Source organism: Adiantum capillus-veneris, chromosome 6 (assembly GCF_014529385.1).
Source record: "Adiantum capillus-veneris isolate H3 chromosome 6, ASM1452938v2, whole genome shotgun sequence".
NCBI classification, from domain to species: domain Eukaryota; kingdom Viridiplantae; phylum Streptophyta; class Polypodiopsida; order Polypodiales; family Pteridaceae; genus Adiantum; species Adiantum capillus-veneris.
Window position 1 is genome coordinate 29,522,821 of NC_140936.1, and position 25,420 is coordinate 29,548,240.

Here is a 25,420-nt window from a genome sequence, read left to right on the forward strand (position 1 = left end):
TAAGTTTCAGCTTCTCTTGTAAGTGATTTACAATAACCCAGTAGGCCCTTTTCTCCATCACCAGCAAAGGTCAATAAGCTTGTAGGATTGACAAACGGTGGAGACGCATTAGTTATTGGATTCTTAGGGTAGAGAGAGCCTCTCGTCTAGATATCTATGTGTTTAGCTCCTTGAGCTCTGAGCGTGTCTATGGAAGCGGGAGGTATATGTGTGTTTGTTTTACTGCGCTTAATCAATGGTTGGTACTCATTGTCCAAATCAATGTGAAGGTGATATTTGGCTCGTTTCTGGGTAACATTTGTGCCATTTGAGGAGTGCGCCATTAGCCAAATGTGTAGGTTTAATGGAAAGTGAATAGCGGCTGCGGATTCGTCCCTCCATGTTAGCCTCATTCCCTCCATATTGACGAGGTTCATTCAATGCAACTGAAAAGAGGATTATCCCTCAATCACTACGAACGAATGTTCAGAAGAGTAAGGAATCTACTTAAAGTACACTTTTTGAAGTTTTACTATGAAAGACCCAGCTCTTTTATTTGCCATTTTTTCTAGAGAGAGAGTGCAAAAAATACATTTTCTTAGAAGGCCCTCCAAATGACCTCCGAAATTTCCTAATGGGAGAATACTGCAACCTATGCTTTCAAGAAATTATCTCACTTCTTAGGTGGTCCAATGCTGCCACAAAATGCTGACAAAGTTATCCTCGTCGACAAGGTTTTTGGGAGAAAATTTTTTGGTTACTCTCCAGGATATATTGGGGATCGTACAACATATTAGTACACATACACAGCAATGGCATTATCTTTAGGGAAAGAAAACCCTACTGAACTCTTAGAGTATGGCAAAGGGAATTCTCTCTCTCTCGATCTCCTCGGGAAGAAAGAAGGAAGACTCAAGGATCTCTCTCTTGTGCATAAGCAAGCAAGAAGTTCCTCTCTCGTTAAGCATAAGGCTAGCGGCCGTGATTGAAAAGGCAAGGGAAAGGAGAAACTAGGTTAAGCAAAGAAAGGAATGAGCAGAGAAGGATAACAAGAGTTGTGAAAGCTTAAGGTATCTGGGATCTTGAAAGAATCTTTCAAGGTAAATTGAAGGCATCCAAAGCAAGTCGATTAGAGGAGAATTCGAAGCTTGTGAGCGGCAAACAAGGCAGTGCAAAGCACAGAGAGCAGGAAGCTGCAAAATATTTAACAATAATTGAATCGTGAAGATTGGGGCAGTGAGCTAAATTAACGTTTGCATAATCCAAGGGACAGTTGAAGAAGATAAAGCAACAGAAGAGAATTTCCATAATTGTCATCAGCTATAGATTAATTAAATATCATGTTAAGTCCCAGTGTCATTAACGGCCTGGTTAATCCTGTAAAAACGTAGCTTAAACTCCTAGTTATCAGATGATCTAAGTGACAGTGCTGTTAACAGTCCTCCTTGGCTAAGGATTAAGTTGTACTCAAAGAATTATTTTATTAATTGATAATTAGATGATTGCCATTGCCTCTTTCACCTATTGTTCGCATTCTCTTTCACATCTCTCACAACCAGATGCCCAATGCCTTTCCGACTCACGTTTTGAACACATATCCCTCGACAGCGGTAGTAGACGCAAAAGACGGCACTGAAAATTGAGCACTCCTTTCCAATTTATAGGCACTACAACAAGCTAGAGTGATGCCCAAGGCAAGCTACTAGTGCCTCGTCTCAACCAGGATTAGCTCCAAACTTTTGGGAAAAGAATCCTCTCTTTTCTATAAACATGGCACAGCTTTTGGCAGTCAATTCTCCCACTTACCATTCAATTTTTATAGTAAAAATTGACTAACTGGCTAGTATCCCTGTAAGTAATGAAATTGTGACTAGACTATGTTGCACCGTGATGTCCTGACAAAATTATGGCTTTCCCGTACTGCCTCAACGTATTTATAGTACTTCTTTTCATAAAAATAATTCCCGTCTCGTCCGGGTGGTCATTTTTAAATGCGACTGAGACTAAAATTAATATTTTTATGTTTATGTCATCGTAAAAAGCACGTTGCTTTTCAAAAACACCGAAAAGCACGAAAATTTAAAAATAGCATAAAAGTTTAAAAATGAATTCTAAAATTAAACCACGGGTTCTCCTTCTCCACTGGAACAAGAAAGCGGATTCAATTTTCACTAAAACGCACTAAAAATGATGAAAAATAAAAAATGCATGGAAAGCACTCAAAAAGTAGATTTTTACAAAATAGAATCATAGCTCACTTGAAACACGCAGGTTAAGGATCCAACCCTGCTTTTTGCAAAAAGCACCTAAAGGCATAGAAAACATGAAAAAACTAAAAATAGTGAATTTTTTCAAAAATGAACCAAACGTCCGTCTGACCTACTGGAACATGGAAATGACTTTTTTTATTATTTTAGAATCTTACAATACTATCAATCAAGCATCTTAAATCAAAATCTAACAAAACAAACATTAGAATCTATTTTTCTTATTTTCATAAGAGGCCCAAAAATTGGGGATCTTACATCCTCCCACATGAAACAAAAACCACTTTGTGGACACTCGTGTGTCAAAACAACCAGCCCAATCTGAGTCCGAAAAAGCATGTAATTCTGGCGGCAATGATCCCCCCTTGCCCGATAAAACAAGCATTTATTAAAGTGCCACTCAAATAGCACTACAACACGTCACACAGAAATAGGCGCAGGTACCGACGAAATAAAGTTAGTTTTAAAACTAAAAAGCAGTAAAATAGACCTCAGAAGAGACACCGATTTTATAACATCAGAATGACCATCAGTAAATAAAACGTTGGAACAAGCTTTGAAATGACCGTCGGAATGCACTATGAAATAAGCATCAGTATTCCTATTGGCATATTCCGACGCTGATTTAGAGGGTTGTACCGACGCTCATACCATATTTCTGTACCGACGACCAAACCTGCAAAATGTTTTTGGACAGAGACAATTGGGAAATGATGTTGCATGTACTACAGCAAAAGAAAATAGCCCTCTCTGCCCAAAGGAAGAGTGCACAAGCAACTCCACTCCACCTACAAGCTGACGCTAAAGAGAGAGTGTATGGCAATTAGCAAAATTGTAAGAATAACATAACCACAAAATCAAAAGCTTGATCATGACATAACGGCATAAAAATTTTAAAACCATAAATAAAACATAAGTCGAAAACTATAAAACCATAAACGTAACCTATTTGCCATACCATAACCATTACCATAACTTGCTTGTCATACAATAACCATAACAACCATACCATCATTGCATAAAAATAACCATCATTGCACAACCATAACCATAACCATAACCATCACATGATCTCCATACCATCATAGAAAAACCATAACCTTAAGTTGACTGTCAAACCTTAACCATAACATCTGTGCCATACCATTAACATAAGCATAAACCATAAACATAAGCATTCCAAAACTGTACATATGCAAACAATGACCGAGTGAGAAGACGCTCATGGAAATTCCTCCCAATCGACGTCCTCTCCCTCCTCATGCAGCTGGGTCAAAAGGGCCACAAGTCCATGCTTGTATCCATACTTCTCCTCTCGGCGTGTCGGAAGACGCTTCACGGCAACGTCCTGCATAATTATGGTTTAATCATTAGATAAATCTTCAAGTAACATATATATTATCAATAATTTAAAGCATACGTATAGTACTTACAAAATCATGTCGAAGCGTATCGTAGCCTCCACTTCCAAGATGTGACACTCCAGCACACTCCAAACATGCTATGGATGCATCTCTCTGTTGCTGAAATCTCTGAGGATTGTCTTGTGTCTCGCGTGCAATTCCCACCCACTCCTTTGCATCCAACCATGCCGCCTTGGGACTCCCGTCATTGTACCTGTCTGTCGTCTCTGACTGACGGTGTGACATTGTGGACTAGATCATACCCCTCTGTTGGCTTGTACTCTCTCTGAATGGCCTATACTCTCTGTCGGCCTATACTCTCTCTGAATGGCCTTGACAACGTAATTATTTCTTTCAACATCGAGGTTCTGCCAAACCTCCATCACAGAGTGACCAAACTGGATCGTATAGAGCTCTCTCAAATCCTCTGGCGCATGGAATTTCCGACCCTACCTGCCACAACAGCCCTATCCCTGCTATTGTACACCTTTGCTAGGATCATGCTCATGTGATGCCCAAGGTGTACATGGTGTGCGGATCGGTGACCTATCTACTGAAGAGAGTGGTGGATGCTCTCTCGATGGTATGGACACATCGGTAGAACGGCTACCACAGCAACCACCGCCTCTAGATTGACGCCTACCTCGTCTCGAGGATGAACCACCCGTCGATGTAGGGGGCACACGAGTACTAGGTGTGGGGGACACACTAGACTGAGGTGTAGGGCTGATCGGTGTAGGGACCACACTGTTCCCAAGCGTAGCGTCAGCTGTAGTAGGTCTAGAGGGACCTGCTGCCCAAAGGTGTTGTGCCATCGCGATCTGCTCTAGTGTGAACTGAGACAGAAACGAGCCCATCTGCTCGGGTGACATGCCAACCGGAGTGACAGAAAAACTAGAACTAGGAGAGTATGGCTCATCGTCATCGGCCATGGCTAATAATACACAAACAACACCCACAAAATACGTTAGTTTATAGAAGAAACTCTTTATCAATACAAATAACAAATCAACGAAACTGCTACATAGATGACAACATCTAAAGTGTATTGTAGACTAATAAAAAGAGTTCCTAGCAAAAGTCATTAGTTAATCTCTCATCCTCTATGAGATCTGATGCACCAAATATGTATATCTCAATCTGTACTTCTGTATCTTCGTCATCAAACTCTACTTCCTCTTCGCTCCTTGCATTAGCTTCAGTGTTTGACACCTCATTTCTAGGTTCAGACAATTGCTCATTGTTGACATCCACCTCAAAATCTAAACTTAAAGTTGGAGTCAGTCCTGCGCTTTGTTCATGAATCACCTCTTTGACCTCAACGTCCAATCCTTCACACACTTGCTTATTACGTGGAGCAACTTGAATGACATAGAGCTAGCAGGCTTTAGAAAGATCATTCTCATTATTTTTTGTTCATAGTGGATCGTGTATGAACACAACTTTTTCACAATGCTACGGAAGTAAGAATGTATCCCGCGCATATGTCCACACCCGCCTAGAGTTCATTTGAATCAATCCACTCTTGTCTTTATGCACATTTGCATTAGGGCCGCTGGTAATAACTTTGAACCACCTCACGTCAAAGATAAACATACCAAAATTTATAAAGCTAACCTTCAAGATGTCTTGGATGTGGCCAAAATATTCAAGCTGGCTAGTCTCTGTATTCTCATCCCTGGCACTACTCCTACTTTCTTGGACGAAGCTTGCCCTAACACCACTGTCAAAAGTGACCCTTTGTTCGTCGATCTGTTGGACTCTGAAGTGCTTCCCATGCGACCACAAAGCTCCGTATTAATGATAATGCAACCACAAAATTGAAACAAACTAAAATTTATTAAAGCAAAGTAATCTTCATGTGGAGCTTGAAAAGGAAGTTGTGAAATATACATGCCAATCGCAACCCCTTGACATCTCCTCTTCCTCTTCAGTAATCAACACACCATTCCTCTTTGCCTTTGAGAGTGTGGCATCTAACCACCACCCACTTGGAAAGTCAGGAAATTTTGAAGATGATCTGGGAAAGGAAGGTTTCTAGTGGCATGGTTGCACTTGAATTGAAGGTGATCTATCAAGCGTTGTTGCTTTTCCCCTTTGTACCTCTCTAGCCACTTTTGCATGATTTCTGAGTTGAGAAGTCAAAATCTCATAACCTTTTCTCGCATTGTGATGTCCATCTTCCTAACGATGCCTTGTCCCTGTGGCTCGTCCCCTGTCACCTTGACGTTGACCTCAATAGTCCACATTCAGGGCATGTCTGGATCAATTGAGACCAAAAAATTACTTGATGAGGACAAGAGACTCTTGTACAAGCCATCCTTCTACCATGCTACCCTTAGGGTGAGCCCTTTGACGAACAAACCCCTTTAAAGTCTTCATAAATCTCTCCAAGAAGAACATCCACCTGCTATGGACCACCCCAACAACTGCAACTTCATCAACCACATGCACAAGGACATCCATTTGGATGGTAACAATGTTTGTTGGAAAGTACTTCTCCACCATGCACATTGCTTCAATAGCATTTAAGCATGTTGCATCGATGCTATCTTCTCTTATCTCTTTTGAGCTGATCCAGCGTACCAGCTCACTGATTTTGTAGATTTTTCTTCATGTGTCAAACAATTCTTTAGGCAATTGGTAACATGAACTGTAAAAATTTGTGCCAATCGTGGGAGTTAAGACCACTGAGATTATCATCTCTCATAAAATCTGTTTTCAAACATTGCATGCACCCTGTGGGAGTCTTGAATGAAGATATAGTCTTCTTCACTTGTTGCTCTTCTGCGTGACTCAGAACCCATGGACCTTTTGGTATAACAAACTTTTCATTGGGTTTAAGTCGAGGCCACATCTCCGGCATTCGACCCATAGCCTGCAAGTCATCTCTTTGGGCCTTTCTCTCCCTATTTCCAGTGACGGTTTTCCATATGATCTCCCCCACATTCTTGAAGATGTGCATTGGGTTGAGAAAATGATTAATCAGTAGGTAGCTCTTGTATGGGAGTTCATGGAAAATAGAAAGTCTTTTCATTCTAGGTGGCATTCAATCTCCCCTCTCTAGCCACATGTTTTTCCAATCGCTCACTTTTAGTGTGGATGCATGTCATGTTTGCATATGTTTGGTCCACGTAGCTCATGTCCTTCAGGCAAAAATCTACCATGCTCCTCGTAAACTGTCTTGCTCAAATGATCAGAGCGGCGAAAGCCAAGTCAAGGACCACATTTCAGACATGCATGATTTCCCGAGTAACTCAAGCCTGAAACATCACAAAATTAAAATATAAAAGCATTGGCATAGCCATGAATAACATGTGTGTGAGGGTTTTAAAGGCACTTACCTAAGTACTCATCAAAGCTTGGCCAATCCTGCATAGTCCACATGAGAATTCCTTGCACATGTATATTCCGTTGTCCGATTGGTTGTGACATATCAACCATATCGATTCCTAGCCACAAGATTGGAAACTCTTCTATAAGTGGTACCAGATAGACGTCCATGTTCTTTGTTTTGTACTTTCTTGGGACGATCAATGACAACAGATGGCCCTTCTTGATAGCGAGCCATGGTGAAAGATTATAATCAACCAAACAAATAGGCCTCATCGATTCAGGTGCCTCACGCGGGCTGGTTTTGCAATATCATTTTCAATTAGGAGACCATCAAAAACAAAAAGCAAAAGTTTCTTTTCAGACATGTTCGCAATCTGAAAACGATAACTCAAAATCTATGCAGAATTTGAAAAAAAATTCTTCTACAAAGTTGTAGAACACATCGATGCCAATGCCTTCTGGGTGATTGTTTCTTCAAAATCGTTTTCTATCATGAGAAAACTCAAAAACAAAAATGTGCTGCTCTCATACCATGTTGAGAGAGAGAGAAAGAGAGAGCATAGAAATAGAACCCCGAAGTGTGTATAGAGAGCACACACTGAGTACACATATATAGTTATGCAAATCTATCCATGGTCATCTTTCCCACTCCACTTCCTGCTGTAGTTCTAGCCATGGATATCTCTCCCACTCCACTTCCTAGTATAGTTCTAACCATGGTGATCTCTTTTTGTAGCCCTGTGCGTTGCATCCAAGAGAGGATTTTGCTGGATCCAAAGCTTAGAGAGTAGGTTGCGGCATTGTGGTCTGAGAGAAAGGTCACATAGGGAGACACTACCACTCAAGCGGACATTGGCATTGTGGAGCTTAGCCAGTTCTTCCTCTGAGAGACTGCAGCTCGTTTGCCTACGATGAGGGAGGATAAGAAGAAACTCTAACAAGCCATAGTCTCCTTACAGTGGATACAAAAGCACCACCCAAATAACCCTTGGTTAGAGAAGCAATGCACTAGGCTTGGTAGGAGTTTTTCACCATTGAGGAGAGACAAAATGATTTTTCCTTCCATTGTCAGGCATCTTAGTGGATTTAGATGGGAGACAAAGTGATAGTTGCTTAGTCTTATGACATGTGCAATTCTTACCAGCACATTCTGCACACTGAGAAGATGCCTCACAATATGAGCGAGGGATTGATTTACCTTAACCCTTTACAATGTAACCATGTTTGGTAATATAAATGTTGACTTTCGTATTTTGGTACTTAGTCTTAAAATATTAGCTTAGTGGTTTTAAATCAAATATTAAATTTGTTGTGAAATTCTAGAAAAGGAGATTTTTTTTCACTAATTTATGATAGGCTTAAAGTATAAAAATTACTTTTAAGTCATTTTTCTTGGGTGTTTGCTCTCTACACTCAAACTATCACACAAATGGCTTCAAAAGCATGCTAGAGAAACTCCAATCCATAGGCCTTAACCCAACCATCTACACTCCCATCTTCCTATATCATATAGATCTTAGAGCCACACTCCACATGCATCCCCAGTCCTTACGCCTCAAATGATATGTGACAGGCCTCACAATTTCACAATATCATGAAATTGATGATACAACAGACATCATTCTAGCTTATGGTAATGTAGGAAACGAATTTCTAAGTTGGGACATGACGGTAACATCACCAACCAAGAAAGAAGGGAAAGGGGAAGAAGGACGAGGCTATCTTAGTTCAAGAAGAGGACAAAAAAAATGAGAATATCTTGACTGAGGATGAGGAAACTTCTATATGGCCCTCATTCTAATTAGGGCCCACACCAGAACAAGCTGAAGAAACACTTGAAAGAGATGAAGTCCTTCAGATCATTTCCAAGTTTAATGTACGGCTTCTCCTTCTAGTGGTAGTGGGTGGGTGTGAGTACTTGCTATTTTATGACGTCTGAAAGAGCATAGGCCTAAGGGAGGATGAGCCACTATTTATCATGGCACAAATTGCGGCTTGCAGTGTGCAAGGCACTAAGTGCTAGGTTGTAACCCCCTCACCCTAATGCCAACAAGAATGCAAGGCACTAAGTGCAAACCTGTGCGATGACCCCCTCATCCAAAATGCGAACAAGTGTATCCTAGTTAGCCATGAAGCCGAACTATGCACCTTCACTTGGAAATTTGAGGATTACATGTTGTTGACTGGCATCCTATCTCTCTCTACAGGTGTAGAAGAACCTAGAGCCATAGTGGATAAGATCAGAGACAACAATGTACTTATTGATACCAAGAGAGAGGCCATTCATGCCCTCCTTAGTAATATGTAATCAAAATTTAATGAGAAACTTCTGCCTTATTGTCTTAATACTGTAAAATTGTATTTTTATCTTCATTCTTGTAAGTTCAAAGTAATTCTGATTGTCATTTATGTTTTGTATCTTGCATGAAGACACTATCAGTCGCTTCGTTGGCTGGGTGCACAAATTAGAAAACTTTAGAAATAAAATTTCTTGTGTATGATACAAATTGTGTGCATTTTGCCTTGTTAGGAGTCATGGGTTATTTGAAAAGGCTTTGCAAGCAAGAAAATTGGGACGTCGGGCAGTGTAGAAATGTCTGATTAATTTTGGATTGCCAGGACCTCTAGGATGAAAAAAACATCATCGTGGTTTGAAAAGGATTTGCGGGCGACAAAACTGGGCCGTCAAACGGCATAGAAATGTACAGTCAGTTTTGGGGAGAATTTTGGGCCCAAATGGCTGGCCTATTTTGAGTTGTCAGGGCCCGGAGCACTAAAAAAAAAAGGCCAAAATTCCCTAGGCCGCCACAGTGTGACGTGGGGCATCGGACTAGGTCAAAATGCCAAGGTCGCACCGTGGCGGCCTGGGTATTTTTTCCTTTTGTTTTAAGTGCTTGGGGCCTTGGCAGCCCAAAACAAGCCATCCGGATCCAAAAATCCGCCCAAAATTGACCGGACATTTGTCTGCCATTCGACATCCCAATTTTCTTGCCCGCAAAGCCTCCTGATGGTGAGCCCATGGTCCTTCGCTAACCCTTAGGAGCCACACTAAAGGTTTTTTTTTTTTATGTGTCAAAAATTTGACCTTTCTTCTTGCCTTTGTATCTCTAAAAGGGTCAAGATTTCAAAAATGTTTGTGAGACAATGTTTTATTCTCCTTCTCGACATCTAAAACTCATGTAAGTCGAGTGTTTGCCTAATTTGACTCCGTTTGGCAAAAAAACTAGATTCTTTCACGAGTTGCTAGAGAGAGAATAAAAAACAACCTATTTCCTATAAGTGCCTAAGTTACATGCCTCGAACGGTCATGTATATTATTGAATCTTCATATAACCACTCAATCAAAGCTATTCTACACCTTGAGGACTACATTTGCTACATAAAAACCTTCTTCTAATTCTATATCTATCCTACTAAAAAATATCCCACAAGGTATGCATCTAGTAAGATGAGGAGCGAGAAAGTCAAAATCATGCATCACCAAACTTTGAGAATGTGATCCAAATACCCTACCAAACACTTTCAAATAATATTTACAAATGCCATATAGAAAAACGTCCAATACGAAAATCAAGCTCCATTATATTGCAAACTCTCTCACTCAAATCACTTAAATTAAAAAATAGAAACACATTGCAAATTGCAAAAGATGGTTGTGAGACAATATGAAAGGATACAAAAAGTTTTATTTCATTATGGTCATGATGATTACAAAATAGGGCTTCACTCTTGCGTGGAAAATTCTTAGAACACAATCTCATATAGCAAGGGCTAAGTCTCCTAGCTTTAAGGCAACACATTTTGTATGTATCTGACAAATAACTCCATATTGGAAAACCGAGGTTGTGAGATCCTTTGTTGCATCTCACAGTACTCCAATGCCACATCCTCAGCTTTTGCAACCTGACCTATTATCTCCCAAACTACACAAGTGCACGGTGCCTTTAGGATGATGGGATCGGTGTCCTTCCGATATTTTCATATCTCACGAAGAGCACGTACTCCCTAGCATAAACCTGTACTTCCTTTTTTTCGAAGGAGGGGGAGGTGGCCAGGCTTTTTGTTTCCATGGCTACTGACGATCGTGTCACATCTTCTTTCTCTTCTCCATATCTGGACGCATTAGATTATCTCTCCCTCTCTCACTCAAAGGCCCACTATAGCTTTGCTCATTTTTGTGCACCTTGGGAATCCTTGCGTTGATGCTCTAGTTCATCTTACAACTTTTCATAATAATCAATATCTAATTCTCCTAAATGATTTTCTCATATTAAACTGATCATTTAATGTGGGGAAGTGCCAGGGGAGAAAAAGCTAGAATATTGGTTAAGATAGTAGACCGGCCACAGTAGGGATCCAAAGGAGGGAAAATAGGGATCCAAAGGGGGGCCATCTGCAAAAGAGCGATGCGCAACAATGGGCTAGAAAGACCCTAAGGTTCAGCTCATTAAGACTTCCAAATTGCTAAGGTTCCAAAATTCAAAGGTTGTGTCCAAAGGGTTAAAGCTTAGGGGAATTGGATGCTTTGTGTGCTCTCCAAAGTCAACACACATCCCTACACATGAGGGGACGAGCCCTAAAGGTAGGGGATGAGAGAGAAAGTCACAGACACACACACAAACAGGCTCCCTTTACACAAAGGGAATTAGGGACACATGTTAGCTCCCTAGCCCAGATGCCCACAAGGTGTGCCCAATTCCTATTGGATGGCCTTGGAGGTGGACCAATGAGAATTAGGCTAGAGTAAATCTAGTTTAGTTAATTTAAAAACACTTAATAAAAGAACCAATAGGAATTAAGTCTCCTAGAAGACTATTGGACAGTCTCCCAAGGGGTCCAATGAGCATTCAGGAGCCCAATGGCTTGCCTGATTCCTATTGGCCAGGAGGCAAAGGTGTCCAATGAGAGTTTAGTTTAATTATTAGATTACCTAAGACTCTCACAAAAGGGGAAAGGGGGACACATGTCAGAAGGCTATCACTTATGCTTATTAATTGTGATAGGCTTGACTTGGGGAGATCCAATGAGGCCTGAGCAAGAGCAAATAGCAAGAGGGCTCGCCCAAGAGAGAGAGAGGGGGCTGATTTTTGCAAGGCATTATCACACACTCACTCACACAATCTCATGTGTGAAGAAAGAGAAGACTATCTCTTCCCAAGCTTTAATGGAGAGCTCATCACCTACTCCAAGCTTGTGAGATAGAAGTCTACATCAACACTCTCTTGGCATGTGGATGTTGAGGCAAGCTTTTCCATGCATGGGAACCCCCCATATATTTTTGCCCTTTTACCAAAATATTTTCTATTATATAAGTTACTTTTAATTTTTCTTCCTTTTTCACAAACGTTTTAGCCTTTATTAAATAAATAAGACTTATGCTAATCAATCACGATGTAGCATAAATAAGTAAGCTTTCTTTGTTGATCTCTCTTTTGACCTTAAATATTAAATATATATATTCTAAATTACATTATATATTTTAGTATTTTCTAATATATTTTTCATGTATGTATATTATTCCACCCTACCAAATATTTTATTCACTAGTTTTCATTTTCAAATCTCAACCCCACTTTCAAATTTCAATAATACCTCCATCTAGATGATTGCCAATCTTTTCAAAAATCTAGGTCATGTTTTCATACACATGAAGGAGCTTACACTTGAAGACAAGAGAGAAATCCACTCAAAGGGGACCACCAAAAGACCTTTGCAGCCACAAATAATACATTATTTGGCTGAATTGTTTAAGTAGATAAGAACCCCGAATCTGAAGGAGCGTTCAACATGAAAGATGTAGCTCGTGATCTCAACTTTTAGCTCAATGTTTTTCAGAGTTTTTGGAGTTATGAACACGGAGATATGATTTTTGTAGTGGACCCTAGTTTTCTCGTGTAATGGTGACACAGGCCATCCCCAATTTTCTTCCCTCTAGAATGGCTATGGTTCTACAAGTCTTCAAACATGATTAGAAGAGACAAGGATCTTTTAATGAGGTATTGGCAAGTCTAGAGTGATTCTATCACCATTTTTGGAGGATCCATCCTCATCAACAACTATCCACCTTTGACAATATCTCTTGTAAATTTCTTACCTCTCTCCTCTCCCTAATAAGCTTATGTCTAGCCAAAGCTAGACTATTGTAAATATCTCCTATCCTCTACATCCTACCCACATTCTCTCATCTTCTCTCTCTATTGACTCTGGTATTTTAAATAATGAGGAGACAAGATGGGAGCCACAATCACATGCACCCCATTTTCCTAGTCACCAAAGTGGGACACTCACCTCAAATAGAAATATTGCTAAATCCTCCCCTCCTTCCCTATATAAGGAGGCCATGAGATCTCACTTGGGGGGGGGGGGGGAGAGAACACACACACACACACACACACCTATCCATACACACTCTTGTGCTACATGCTTGTAGCATGAACCCTAATCACATAATCAGAACACCATCATCATCACCATCACCATGCACAAAAGATGAGCACCACACCTCCACACCACTTGTAATTAAGGGTTGAAGGCACAATTTAAAGAAGAAGAAGGGTGGACACACTCATGATATTCCTCGCCATCAACTCCCATCTCTCCATTATGCCTCCTACGATCTTGTCCCCTTCTCATTTTCCTGCCATACACTACCTATTGTATTCATGTTTTGCAAGCAATCAACACACTCCATCTTGGTGCCATACTTTGTGTCGCTTTGGATACATCTCATTGTGAGTATGGTATATGCTTGTTCCTTGCCTTTTTTTTTGCTTATGTAAAGGTGTGCGGATTCGCCACCATACACACACACACACTCTCTCTCTCCCTCTCATATTCCTATCATCTTGCTACTTTTATCTTGAGGTGTGTGGATTCGCCACCTCTTGTATGATAAGTGAGCATAATCGCAAGTTTCCCCTACCTCATTATCTTCCTTACTAACATGCACGAGTAGCAAGCCCATTCTCACTCATTCACCACTCCTCTCACCTTATTCTCCGACCACCCCATTCCACATTTGGGCGTGGATCTTGAAATTTTTTTCCATGGCATGCTTCATTGTGTATATCTATGCGTCCTACCCGCATATCTTGCTAGGTGGTGCCCCTATTGTGTATCCCCCATGATGAGGCCATTGTGCATAGTCTTCGTGTAGAGGCCACCGGGTCTATTTTTCACTTCCGCGTCTCATTTGGTGCCCCCACGGAGGAGGGCTCTTGACCTTCATTTTACAAGGCTGACATGTTTACTTCTCTTCATGGACGAGTGGCTTCTTGAATTCTCTAATTGGACCACTGAAGAGGAGGAGCTTCAAGCAGGTTTGACACAAGTCATCAAGACACTCTTGCGAGGGTGTTGTATTGTTAGCATAGAAGAAGTGGTAAGACCCTCTTTCCCTACTCAGATTGTTTACATTTCTCATCGTCCCCGCAAGCGTACAAGCAAGGCACAAGCTGCATCATGCTCACATTGTAGCCAAAAACCACACCTTCGACATGAGTGCAACCCAAATTGAAGAAAAGGCCATCATTTTCTCCCTCGACATCTGTACAGGAGTTCTCACAACAGTAGGCTTTCAAGTAGCACCAGGCTTCTCTAAATCTATGTCCCCATCTTTGCCACCTATTCCACCTACATCCGCAACAAGCCTTCACAACTTGAGTAAGCTACTACGAGCGCGTGGTCCCTCCCTCTCCCTTGCACCAAAAGATTCAAGGGTTTTTCAGCGCCGACAATCACGCTGTTTCCAAAACAAAAGGGTAAATCCTCCAAAGTATTTCTATACCTCACTCTCATCTCATGAGCCAAGAACTAGAAACAGCAGCATGGATTCTACGTCGTCTACCGAGTGAAGTGGTGGAGCTTGTCATCGGCAAGGTCTTTGACATAGGTTTTGCTTGGCGCAAAGACAAGACCCTCCACCTTCAAGGGGTGTTGCTTGTAAATCAAGGCTATGATAACGAATTTACAGCTTGCTATGTATCCATCCAACTTGGATTAATACAAGTGGTAAGACTCACCACCTACCTCATCACACCTCTCTATACACTAGATGGCACTCTATCTTTTAGGAAAGTCAAGTTGCTCAAAGAGAGAGAGTTCAAGATTCTCCAAGAGCTTGCTAGAGGGGCAGTCCTAGAGCTAGAAGACGAAGACAACCTTTTCCTATGGTACTATAAAGTTGACCTCGACTACCAAGAGCTCTACACCTCCGACTATAACCTTCCACCATGAAGGAGAGAGCCTTTCTGAATTATCATGTGATGGACCCAACGCATCAGCCTTTTGCAAGGAACCAAACTTATGCACCACAACGAATTCAATCAATCAAAGTAATCTTGAACCGCAAGATGTTTTATCAGCAGATCATTACAGCCATGTTTGGTAGAGAACGACTGCAAGAGATAAACACCTCTTCTCTACCCTTTATCCTCCCTATGATTAATCATGAAGTATCTTTTGATGTAGTTATTTTCATCTAAGTCGAGTTAATTTTCTCAGTCTCACAATGGCAAGTGTAGCATTTCCAACATTTACTGGTAAGGTGGGTGAGGATGCTGCAGACTTTCTAGACAACTTGGAAATAGCATGTGTCATCCCTGCGAGAGATGATGATGCTTCGCGCTTGTGCATCTTCCCACTTCTAATGAAGGTGGAGGCAAGATCATGGTACAATGCCTTGGCACAAGAAACCAAGGAACGGTGGGACTTATTAAGAGCAGCCTTTGTCAAGCGTTTTGGAGAGGGCACAACATCAGAGAAGCTATGGCAATTGTTGACAGAGTTGAAGCAGGGCAGTATGCTGGAATACGCATCATATGAGTCAAAGTTTGTAGATTTATGGGGGCGATGGGTTGCATCGCTAAGAGAGGATGAGGGGGCACTTGATTTCCTAAAAAAAGATTGGTTTGTGGCTGGGTTATGGCCAACTCTTAAAGAGAAGGTGAAGGGAAGGTTTCCTACTATGTATGAGCTAGCAGTTGAAGTGGCCCGCCTTAAAGACAAGAAGTTGCGCCTACAAGCCAGGAATATCGATGAAGAGGAAGACGTTAGGACCCGACTACCTCTAGCACCACCTACAAAGCCACCCAGAGAATTCAACCACAAGAACCAATTGAAGATCAGCAAGACCTGCTCAATCGAATCACCAATCAACTTGAGAATCTCTCAGTCCATTTGATACAACAAGGGCATGCACACAATCACAACCAAGATCAAGGAAGAGGACAACAAAGGCAAAACCAAGAATACCACTGCTACAATTGTGGGGAGGATGGTCATGGCATGTACTACTATCCACACCCAAGGAGGCATAATTTCAATAGAGGAGCCACGTAAAACCAGGTTTCACCACCGAGAGCAAGACCACCACCACCGAGGGCACCACAACAAGCACCACCCATTCAACCACAACCACCACCACCTCCACAACCTCTCATTCCACCCTTACCCCCACCACTAGTTGGAAATCCAACAGTAAGCGTCATCAGTCTTGAAGGTAAAGGAAAGAAGAAAATGGAGGAGGATATCAAGGGAGTAGGAAAAGGTAAGACCAAGTTTAAAGGAGTAGATGCCATAGGGGTAAAACGCGCTAGACAAGGTGAATCTTCCCAAAAGGAAGAAAAGATGAAGACTTAAGGGGAATCTAGCAAAAAGCCGTCCAAGTTACGACGTAAAATTGACATTGTAGATTTCTCTTTGGGTGAATGTTCCAAACCATATGATTTGGTTCAAGATGTTTTTGTGCACGGCCCAAACATCACCTCGCCCCAATTACTCCACCTAGCACCTAGGGTGAGGAGACAATGGACAAAGATGGTTAGCACGAGATGACCAAGGCCAAAGATAGCCGGGGCTATCTCTGGGAGTAATCTAGATGACATACTACTAGTGATGGATGCTTACATCAAAGGGCAACACATCTCCAATATCTACATCGATGGTGGCGCACAAATATGCGTCATGAGTGAAAAAAAGATGCACCGTTTGGGTTTAGAGGTGAGTCGGCCGGCACCATGCCGAGCCAAAATGGCAAATAATTTAAAAGTTCAATGTGTTGGTGTCATAAATGCAGTAAGGATAAAGGCATTGAACACCGAGGTAGATGTGGACATCTTTGTCATGCCACACAAAGGGGAGGGCTATCCTATCATTCTAGGGAGGCCTTGGATTATGGCTATGAGAGCTAAGCAGGACTGGGACACCGGCATAATCCAGATGAAGGATTCAAAAGGGAGTCCAATACTTTACGACATGAAGAAAGGTCGACAATGCGACATGGATCTAGAAACCTCTATGGATGAGTTTTCTAGTGGTGACTCTTCAACCACTTTAGAGGAGGAGTCAACAGTGAGTGAAGACAGTGACAGTAGCATTGAGGTGATGGGGATCATTCTCAAGGACCCTAAGAAGATGGAGCAACCTGATTTCTCATCATCAAACCAAGGGGAGACACCAGGTATACAACCTCTGGTAGAAGCACGTAAGCTACATCAAATGCTCTCTAGTGAGTTGTGTGGGAAGGAGCGTGAAGATTATATTGTGATACTAAGTAATTTTACCACATTGTTCATTGATGAATATGATAAAATCACTGGCATCAGAGTAGTTCAACATCACATTAAGCTCAAGGAGGGAAGTAAACCTGTAGTGCAGAAGCTCAGGCGGCTAGGAGTAATTCAACAAGACGCCCTGCTCAAAGAGGTGAGGAAATTGCTAGAAGCCGGTTTTATCTATCCTGTTGAAGAATCAGAGTGGGTTTCTCCACTGGTAGTCACACCAAAGAAGAATGGTAAGTGGAGGGTTTGTGTTGATTACAAGCCTCTTAATGCAGCCACAAAGAGGGACCATTTTCCTCTTCCTTTTCAAGACGAAATACTCAATGAGGTAGCAGGACATGAGCGCTACACGGTATGTGATGGCTACTCAGGCTACTTTCAAATTAGCATCGCTGAAGAATATCAAAAGAAGACAACCTTCATCACACCATGGGGATGTTTTGCTTACACAGTTATGCCTTTTGGTCTCACTAATGCTCCAGCCACTTTTCAGCGATATGTGACATTTGTTTTTCAGCCATTCTTTGGAAAATCAATCCGTGTTTTTATTGATGACTTTTGTATCTATAGCTCTCGCTCTCTTCATTTGGAGAAAGTTTATGAAGGTCTAGCTAGGCTACAAGCTTTGGGGGGCCAACTCAATGTGGAGAAATGCCACATTGGTGAAAGCAAGGTTACTCTTCTTGGCCATGTGATCTCGGCCAATGGCATTGAAGTTGACCCAAGCAAGGTTCAAGCCTTGCTGGCTTTGACCTCTCGCACCACAAAAAATCAGTTGGTCTCTTTTCCTCAAAAGGTGAGGTATTTGAGTAGGTTCATTCACTTGCTCTCCCAAGTGGTTCTTCCTTTACAACAAGTTACCCATCAAGAGATTTTCACGTGGAGTGAAGAAAATGAACAACAATTCAATGAGGTAAAACAAATTCTAGCTTCACTTCCCACCATAGCACCTCCAAAGTGGGACGAGCCATTTTATGTAAACCCTAGTGTGGGCAATAACACACTTGGGGCTGTATTGATGCAAAAGGATCCTCAAACTTCTTTCATGCGTCCTATCTACTTCTCTAGTCGAATGATGACTCCATCAGAAAAGGGATACACGACCGTGGAGCACATGGTGCTTGCATTAATGTTTGCTACCACCAAATTTGGCTCGTATTTATTGTTTAGACCATTCATAATCTTAACAATGGAAGAAGTATTTCCTTATGTAATGCAGCACATGGATGTTTCTTCTAGGATTTCCAAATGGCTCACAAGGCTGCAAGAGTTTGACTACACAATGCAAGTGCAGAACTCCACAAGGGCCAGTCTAGGAGGTATTCTCACTCATCGCCACTATGAAAAGAAGCTAAAGATAAAGCCAAATGATCAAGATATTACACCCATACTGGAAGTCCCTAAGGTAGAGGAGGCTCACTCTCTTTTCTTTGATGGAGCCTACAAGAGGAAAGTGGACACAGCTACAGCAGGCATTGTCATCTTCAACGAGCAAGGGGATAAGGTTTTCTCCATTGGGAATCTCTTGGATTCTCACTCTAACAATGAGGCAGAATATGCAGCCTTAACTCTTAGATTAGAGTGGTGTGTGACACAGGGCATTCAATGGTTAAATGTATTTGGTGATGCCATGCTTTTAATAAAACAAATACATGGAACTTGGGCTTGTAAAAATCATAGCTTGCTAGGCCATTTGCGCAAAGTCAAGGAAATTTTAGGAAAATTTCAAGTTGTACAATTACATCATGTCCCTCGAGCAGGCAATCAAGAAGCAGATGCTCTAGCTAGAGAGAAGCTGCAAGATGTTTCAATGGTGGGTGCTATGAAGTTGAAGCTGCCTCTCTTCCAAGGTAGCGATGCTATGCCTGACATCATGAGTTTCTTGGACACAGGAGAGTGTCCTAAGGATCTTACTAAGGGCCAAAAGCAGTGGCTTGTGCGCAAGGAAACTAAATACCGCCTTATCAATGACGGCCTCTACTGCAAGGGTAAGGATCAAATTCCTAGGCGTGTACCTCTCTCTAGAGAGATCACTGAAATCATTTCAAGTTGCCATGATGGTGTTTGCGGAGGACACTTTGCACTTGACATCACTAGTAGAAAGATTCTACAAGCCGGGTTTGTATGGCCTAGTCTACATAGGGATGTGCATCATTGGTGTAAAACATGCAAGGAATGTCAAAAGGCAGGTGATAGGAGGCTCACATATGAGCCACAGACTCCTATAATCTCATATGGACCATTCGAGAAATGGGGAATTGATGCTATTGGGCCTTTTCCAAGGAGCAAATCAGGTAAATTTTATATCATCATGGGTGTGGACTACATGACCAGGTGGGCTAAAGAAGTTGCCACCACCCGGATTACAGCTAACGAAGTGGCTAAGCTCGTATTTGAAAACATTTGTTGCCATTTTGGCACTCCTCTTGAAATAATTTCTGACAGGGGACCAGGTTTTAGAGGAGACCTTGTAGGAGAGCTAATGGAGACACTCAACTCCCTACTACCCACAATGCAATGGTTTGGTGGAAAAGGTAAATGATATGATCTGCAAGATCATCACTAAACATGTACACAATCACAAAAGTGATTGGGACAAGCATCTTATGGCTGCACTTTGGGCTTATCGCACTTCATTTCGCACATCCCTTGGGTTCACACCATATCACTTGGTGTTTGGTAAGGAAGCCATTTTACCCATTAAAGTACAATTGGCTAGTCTCGGGGTGCTAGTTGGGCAGGTGGAACGTCCTAATGCTCATCTCCACAACCACATTCTGGATCTAGAGAGGCTTGAACTAGATAGAGAAGATGCTATCAACTATTATGCAGCACAGTCAGAGCAACGTCGACTAACCTTCAACAAGGGACTTAGGGCAAAAGGTCTCAAGAAAGGTATGTTGGTCCTACAGTATGATAAGAGGTTTGACACTAGGAAGGATAAAAAGTTTTCACCCAGATGGGAGGGGCCATTTCTCATTAGAAAGTGCTACGCCAATGGCAGTTACCAATTGATGGATGCAGATGGTAGGCTCCACAAAACATGTGTCAAAGGATGGAGGTTGAAGCAGTACTTTTTGAGGTTTGATCAAGCACCTATGATGGAAATCCCTGAGGAGAGAGACTCCTCCACCTCAATTGAAGAAGGATCAAGAACAACGCTAGAGACATGAATACCTCTAGCCTTAGGGGGAGGGCTAATGAGGCAAGCTTTTCCATGCATGGGAACCCCCCATATATTTTTGCCCTTTTACCAAAATATTTCCTATTATATAAGTTACTTTTGATTTTTTCTTCCTTTTTCACAAACGTTTTAGCCTTTATAAAATAAATAAGACTTATGCTAATCAATCACGATGTAGCATAAATAAGTAAGCTTTCTTTGTTGATCTCGCTTTTGACCTTAAATATTAAATATATATATTCTAAATTACATTATATATTTTAGTATTTTCTAATATATTTTTCATGTATGTATATTATTCCACCCTACCAAATATTTTAATCACTAGTTTTCATTTTCCAACCTCAACCCCACTTTCAAATTTCAATAATACCTCCATCTAGATGATTGCCAATCTTTTCAAAACTCTAGGTCATGTTTTCATACACATGAAAGAGCTTACACTTGAAGGCAAGAGAGAAGTCCACTCAAAGGGGACCACCAAAAGACCTTTGCAGCCACAAATAATACATTATTTGGCTGAATTTTTTAAGTAGAGAAGAACCCCGAATCTGAAGGATCGTTCAACATGAAAGATGCAGCTCGTGATCTCAACTTTTAGCTCAATTGTTTTCAGAATTTTTGGAGTTATGAACACGGAGATATGATTTTTGTAGTGGACCCCAGTTTTCTCGTGTAATGGTGACACATGCCATCCCCAATTTTCTTCCCTCTAGAATGGCTATGGTTCTACAAGTCTTCAAACACGATTACAAGAGACAAGGCTCTTTTAATGAGGTATTGGCAAGTCTAGAGTGATTCTATCACCATTTTTGGAGGATCCATCCTCATCAACAACTATCCACCTTTGAAAATCTCTCTTGTAAATTTCTTACCTCTCTCTTCTCTCCCTAATAAGCTTATGTCTAGCCAAAGCTAGACTATTGTAAATATCTCCTATCCTCTACATCCTACCCACATTCTCTCATCTTCTCTCTCTATTGACTTTGGTATTTTGAATAATGAGGAGACAAGATGGGAGCCACAATCACATGCACCCCATTTTCCTAGTCACCAAAGTGGGACACTCACCTCAAATAGAAATATTGCTAAATCCTCCCCTCCTTCCCTATATAAGGAGGCCATGAGATCTCACTTGGGGGGGGGGGGGAGAGAACACACACACACACACACACACACACACACACCTATCCATACACACTCTTGTGCTACATGCTTGTAGCATGAACCCTAATCACATAATCAGAACACCATCATCATCACCATCACCATGCACAAAAGATGAGCACCACACCTCCACACTACTTGTAATTAAGGGTTGAAGGCACAATTTCAAGAAGAAGAAGGGTGGACACACTCATGATATTCCTCGCCATCAACTCCCATCTCTCCATTATGCCTCCTACGATCTTGTCCACTTCTCATTTTCCTGCCATACGCTACCTATTATACTCATCTTTTGCAAGCAATCAACACACTCCATCTTGGTGCCATACTTTGTGTCGCTTTGGATACATCTCATTGTGAGTATGGTATATGCTTGTTTCTTGCCTTTTTTTTCTGCTTATGTAAAGGTGTGCGGATTCGCCACCATACACACACTCTCTCTCTCTCTCCCTCTCATATTCCTATCATCTTGCTACTTTTATCTTGAGGTGTGCGGATTCACCACCTCTTGTATGATAAGTGAGCATACTCGCAAGTTTCCCCTACCTCATTATCTTCCTTACTAACATGCACGAGTAGCAAGCCCATTCTCACGCATTCACCACTCCTCTCACCTTATTCTCCGACCACCCCATTCCACATTTGGGCGTGGATCTTGAAATTGTTTTCCATGGCATGCTTCATTGTGTATATGTATGCGTCCTAGCCGCATATCTTTCTAGGTGGTGCCCCTATTGTGTATCCCCCATGATAAGGCCATTGTGCATAGTCTTGGTGTAGAGGCCACCGGGTCTACTTTTCACTTCCGCCTCTCAATTTAAATCCAACGAAGAGCCAAGCTTCAATGCATGCTCATCTCCTCTACCAAGATAATTACTAAGCTAAGCTATGCTAATATGAGTGATTATGTGAGGAGATGTACATCTTTCTCGTAAGATACTCCTTCTTCCTCTCAATCTACTGTCATACCCTGCTAGCTCTCACCATTTTTGAAGGTGTGTGAGGTCTTGGGTCTGAGAATGGGGATAATTAAAGTTGTGTTTGTTCAGTGTTTTGCTTAGTGCATGAATCTTTCATCTTCATTGCACTAGATAGTCTTGAAGGAACACAAAGAATTGTATTGTACAATGTCTCTCTTGATGGGAGAAACCATAATACAAAGCCTTTTGGAGGGGGGACTGGCTCCATGCAAATCCGGTCCTCAACTGTTGTCAATAGCTTAATTTCTCTCTCTTTTGAATGTATTGTTGATGCTATCTAACTAGGTGTTATGCTTTTTGTTGCTCTCTCCACCCAAGCACTCTTGTAATTCTCATTAGGAATCAATTCTAATGAAATGTCCCCTATGTTCATGCTAATTTCCGCTACACATAAGTTTTAAGACCATTAAATATTACAGAACTTCCTTGCAATTTCTTCATTGTGCTCCTCTTTCATCTTTCGTACTTTCTCCTTCATTGTCGTAGCAGCCAGCCCTCGCAATCAACTCCTACCAAATAGCCGAAATAGTCAACTCCTACTGCCGAATAGCCCAAATAGTCACCGACGGTGGCTCTAGGTGATCCTCATAAACCCTATGACACCTCGCTCTCCATACAACTATATAGTGATGTACATCCTCAAGAGTTAGCTACCATTTGGAATCCTTCTCTTGTGTCCAAGAAATAGCTATGAAGTTTGGGCTATTTCTTGCTGCCAGCCCTAGATATGAACACATGGATAATCACAGAGAAAGCTCATCCCCCTCGAGGAGCCATAAGATCAAACAGGAAAGGGAATTATGAGTCCAATGAAGAGTCAGTTGGAAGCTCACCTGAAGCCCATAGGAGTGAATAAAGTTTTGATAATGAAGAAAAAAGGGCAGTAAGGGAAGAAATAAAAAGAAAGGTAATACCCGCCCATCAGGAAGAACCTCAACAAGAAAAAGGCAAGGTTTGAAAGAGAAAAGGAAGCTTATGAACAAGGTCCAAAATCTGCGGGACGGACTTCAAATCTTTGGAATCCAAGGGAAGTTAAGTGTCCTAGAACCAAAAACCCTGAGAAGAAGATCCTAAAGACATGCTAGAAAGGATGTATGCGAAAGTTGAAGCCTTCAAGATATAAGCGGTATTAGTTGAAGCTCAAAGAAAAGCCACAGAAGTGTCCATTGCTCAACAACCACATCAAGCAGAAGTTGGGAAACTAACTGAAACATAGCATGAACGGGAGTTGATATCTCCAAGACCATCCTCACCAATACCGAACAAGGGGATTAGATTCTTCCTAGTCCAAGCTCTTCATCAACTAACAAATTAGATGAAATTAGGGAAGTAAAAGGAGATGGGTTAAAGAAAGATAAGGAAGCCAATCAAGAATAGCCACATGAAACAACCAAAGATGAGGTTGGTCCTTCCAAAGAGCCTCAAGCACAATTTGAAGAGTGGGAAACAACGGATAAATTTATCACTCAAGTCAATGAGTATGCAAAGCAGATCCAACTGATGACTAAGAAAATGTGAATAACAGCTCTTAGACACAGTGATAAAGCTCGAGAACTTGATCAAGTGATTGATGCGCTCCAATGCGAGCTTAAAGATAGAATGAAAGTATTGTTGATGCTATTTAACTAGGTGTTATTCTTTTTGTTGCTCTCTCCACTCAAGCACTCTTGTAATTCTCATTAGGAATCTATTCTAATGAAATTCCCACTATGTTCATGCTAATTTCCGCTACACATAAGTTTTTAGACCATTAAATGTTACATTAGTATCATAGCTCAAGGTTTCTCTTTTCTTGATCAAGAAGGGAGGTCCTCAAGCTAGCTACAAATGGTTGGTATTATTAACTGCCTGTGAGTAAGTAGAATAGGGATTTTTCAGCCTTGCAATGCGCCTGCCTTCGTGCAGTTAACGGGCATCACCGTCGAGAGCTATGGTCTTAATAGTGGAGTCCTACGGGGCTTGCCTACGGCTTAACCACTATTGAGCTATTAGAAGCTTCACATGAGCCGGTGTTGTTTTGGGGTCGAAAGACCCTCTCTTCTATTCCTTGCAATTAATGGTATTCGAGTCGCGGGTACAATAGCTTGAGTGCTTTTTCTAAAGGGGTAAAGAGGAGTAGCAACTAGGACTTGAAGTGCCAAAGTACACCTAAAAATTTTACACCTAAAAGTTGTTAGAATGGCTGACAATAGTAAAGAGAGTGAAATTAATGTTGATAACTTTGATTTTGCTCATGATCAGGCTACTAATGATGCTTCAATGCTTGCTAACTATCTTGTTTCTAGGCTTCAACAAGCCATGGGCAATCCATCTCTCCAAAGTGAAGTGCAACAGCAGCTCCGTGCTCACGGGATTCTCCAAGCTCATCACCATGACGAGAGAACACCTAGGAAGCCTCCTTGTGAGACTACCAAAGAGGTCTCTCTCCGATTCAGGAAGAAGAAGAGAATCCATATGAAGGGCTCAAGAATTTACTTCTTGATGATGCATCTCCTTCCCAAAGGAGAACTCAAGAGCCTCCACCGAAGGAACGAGAAATAAGTGA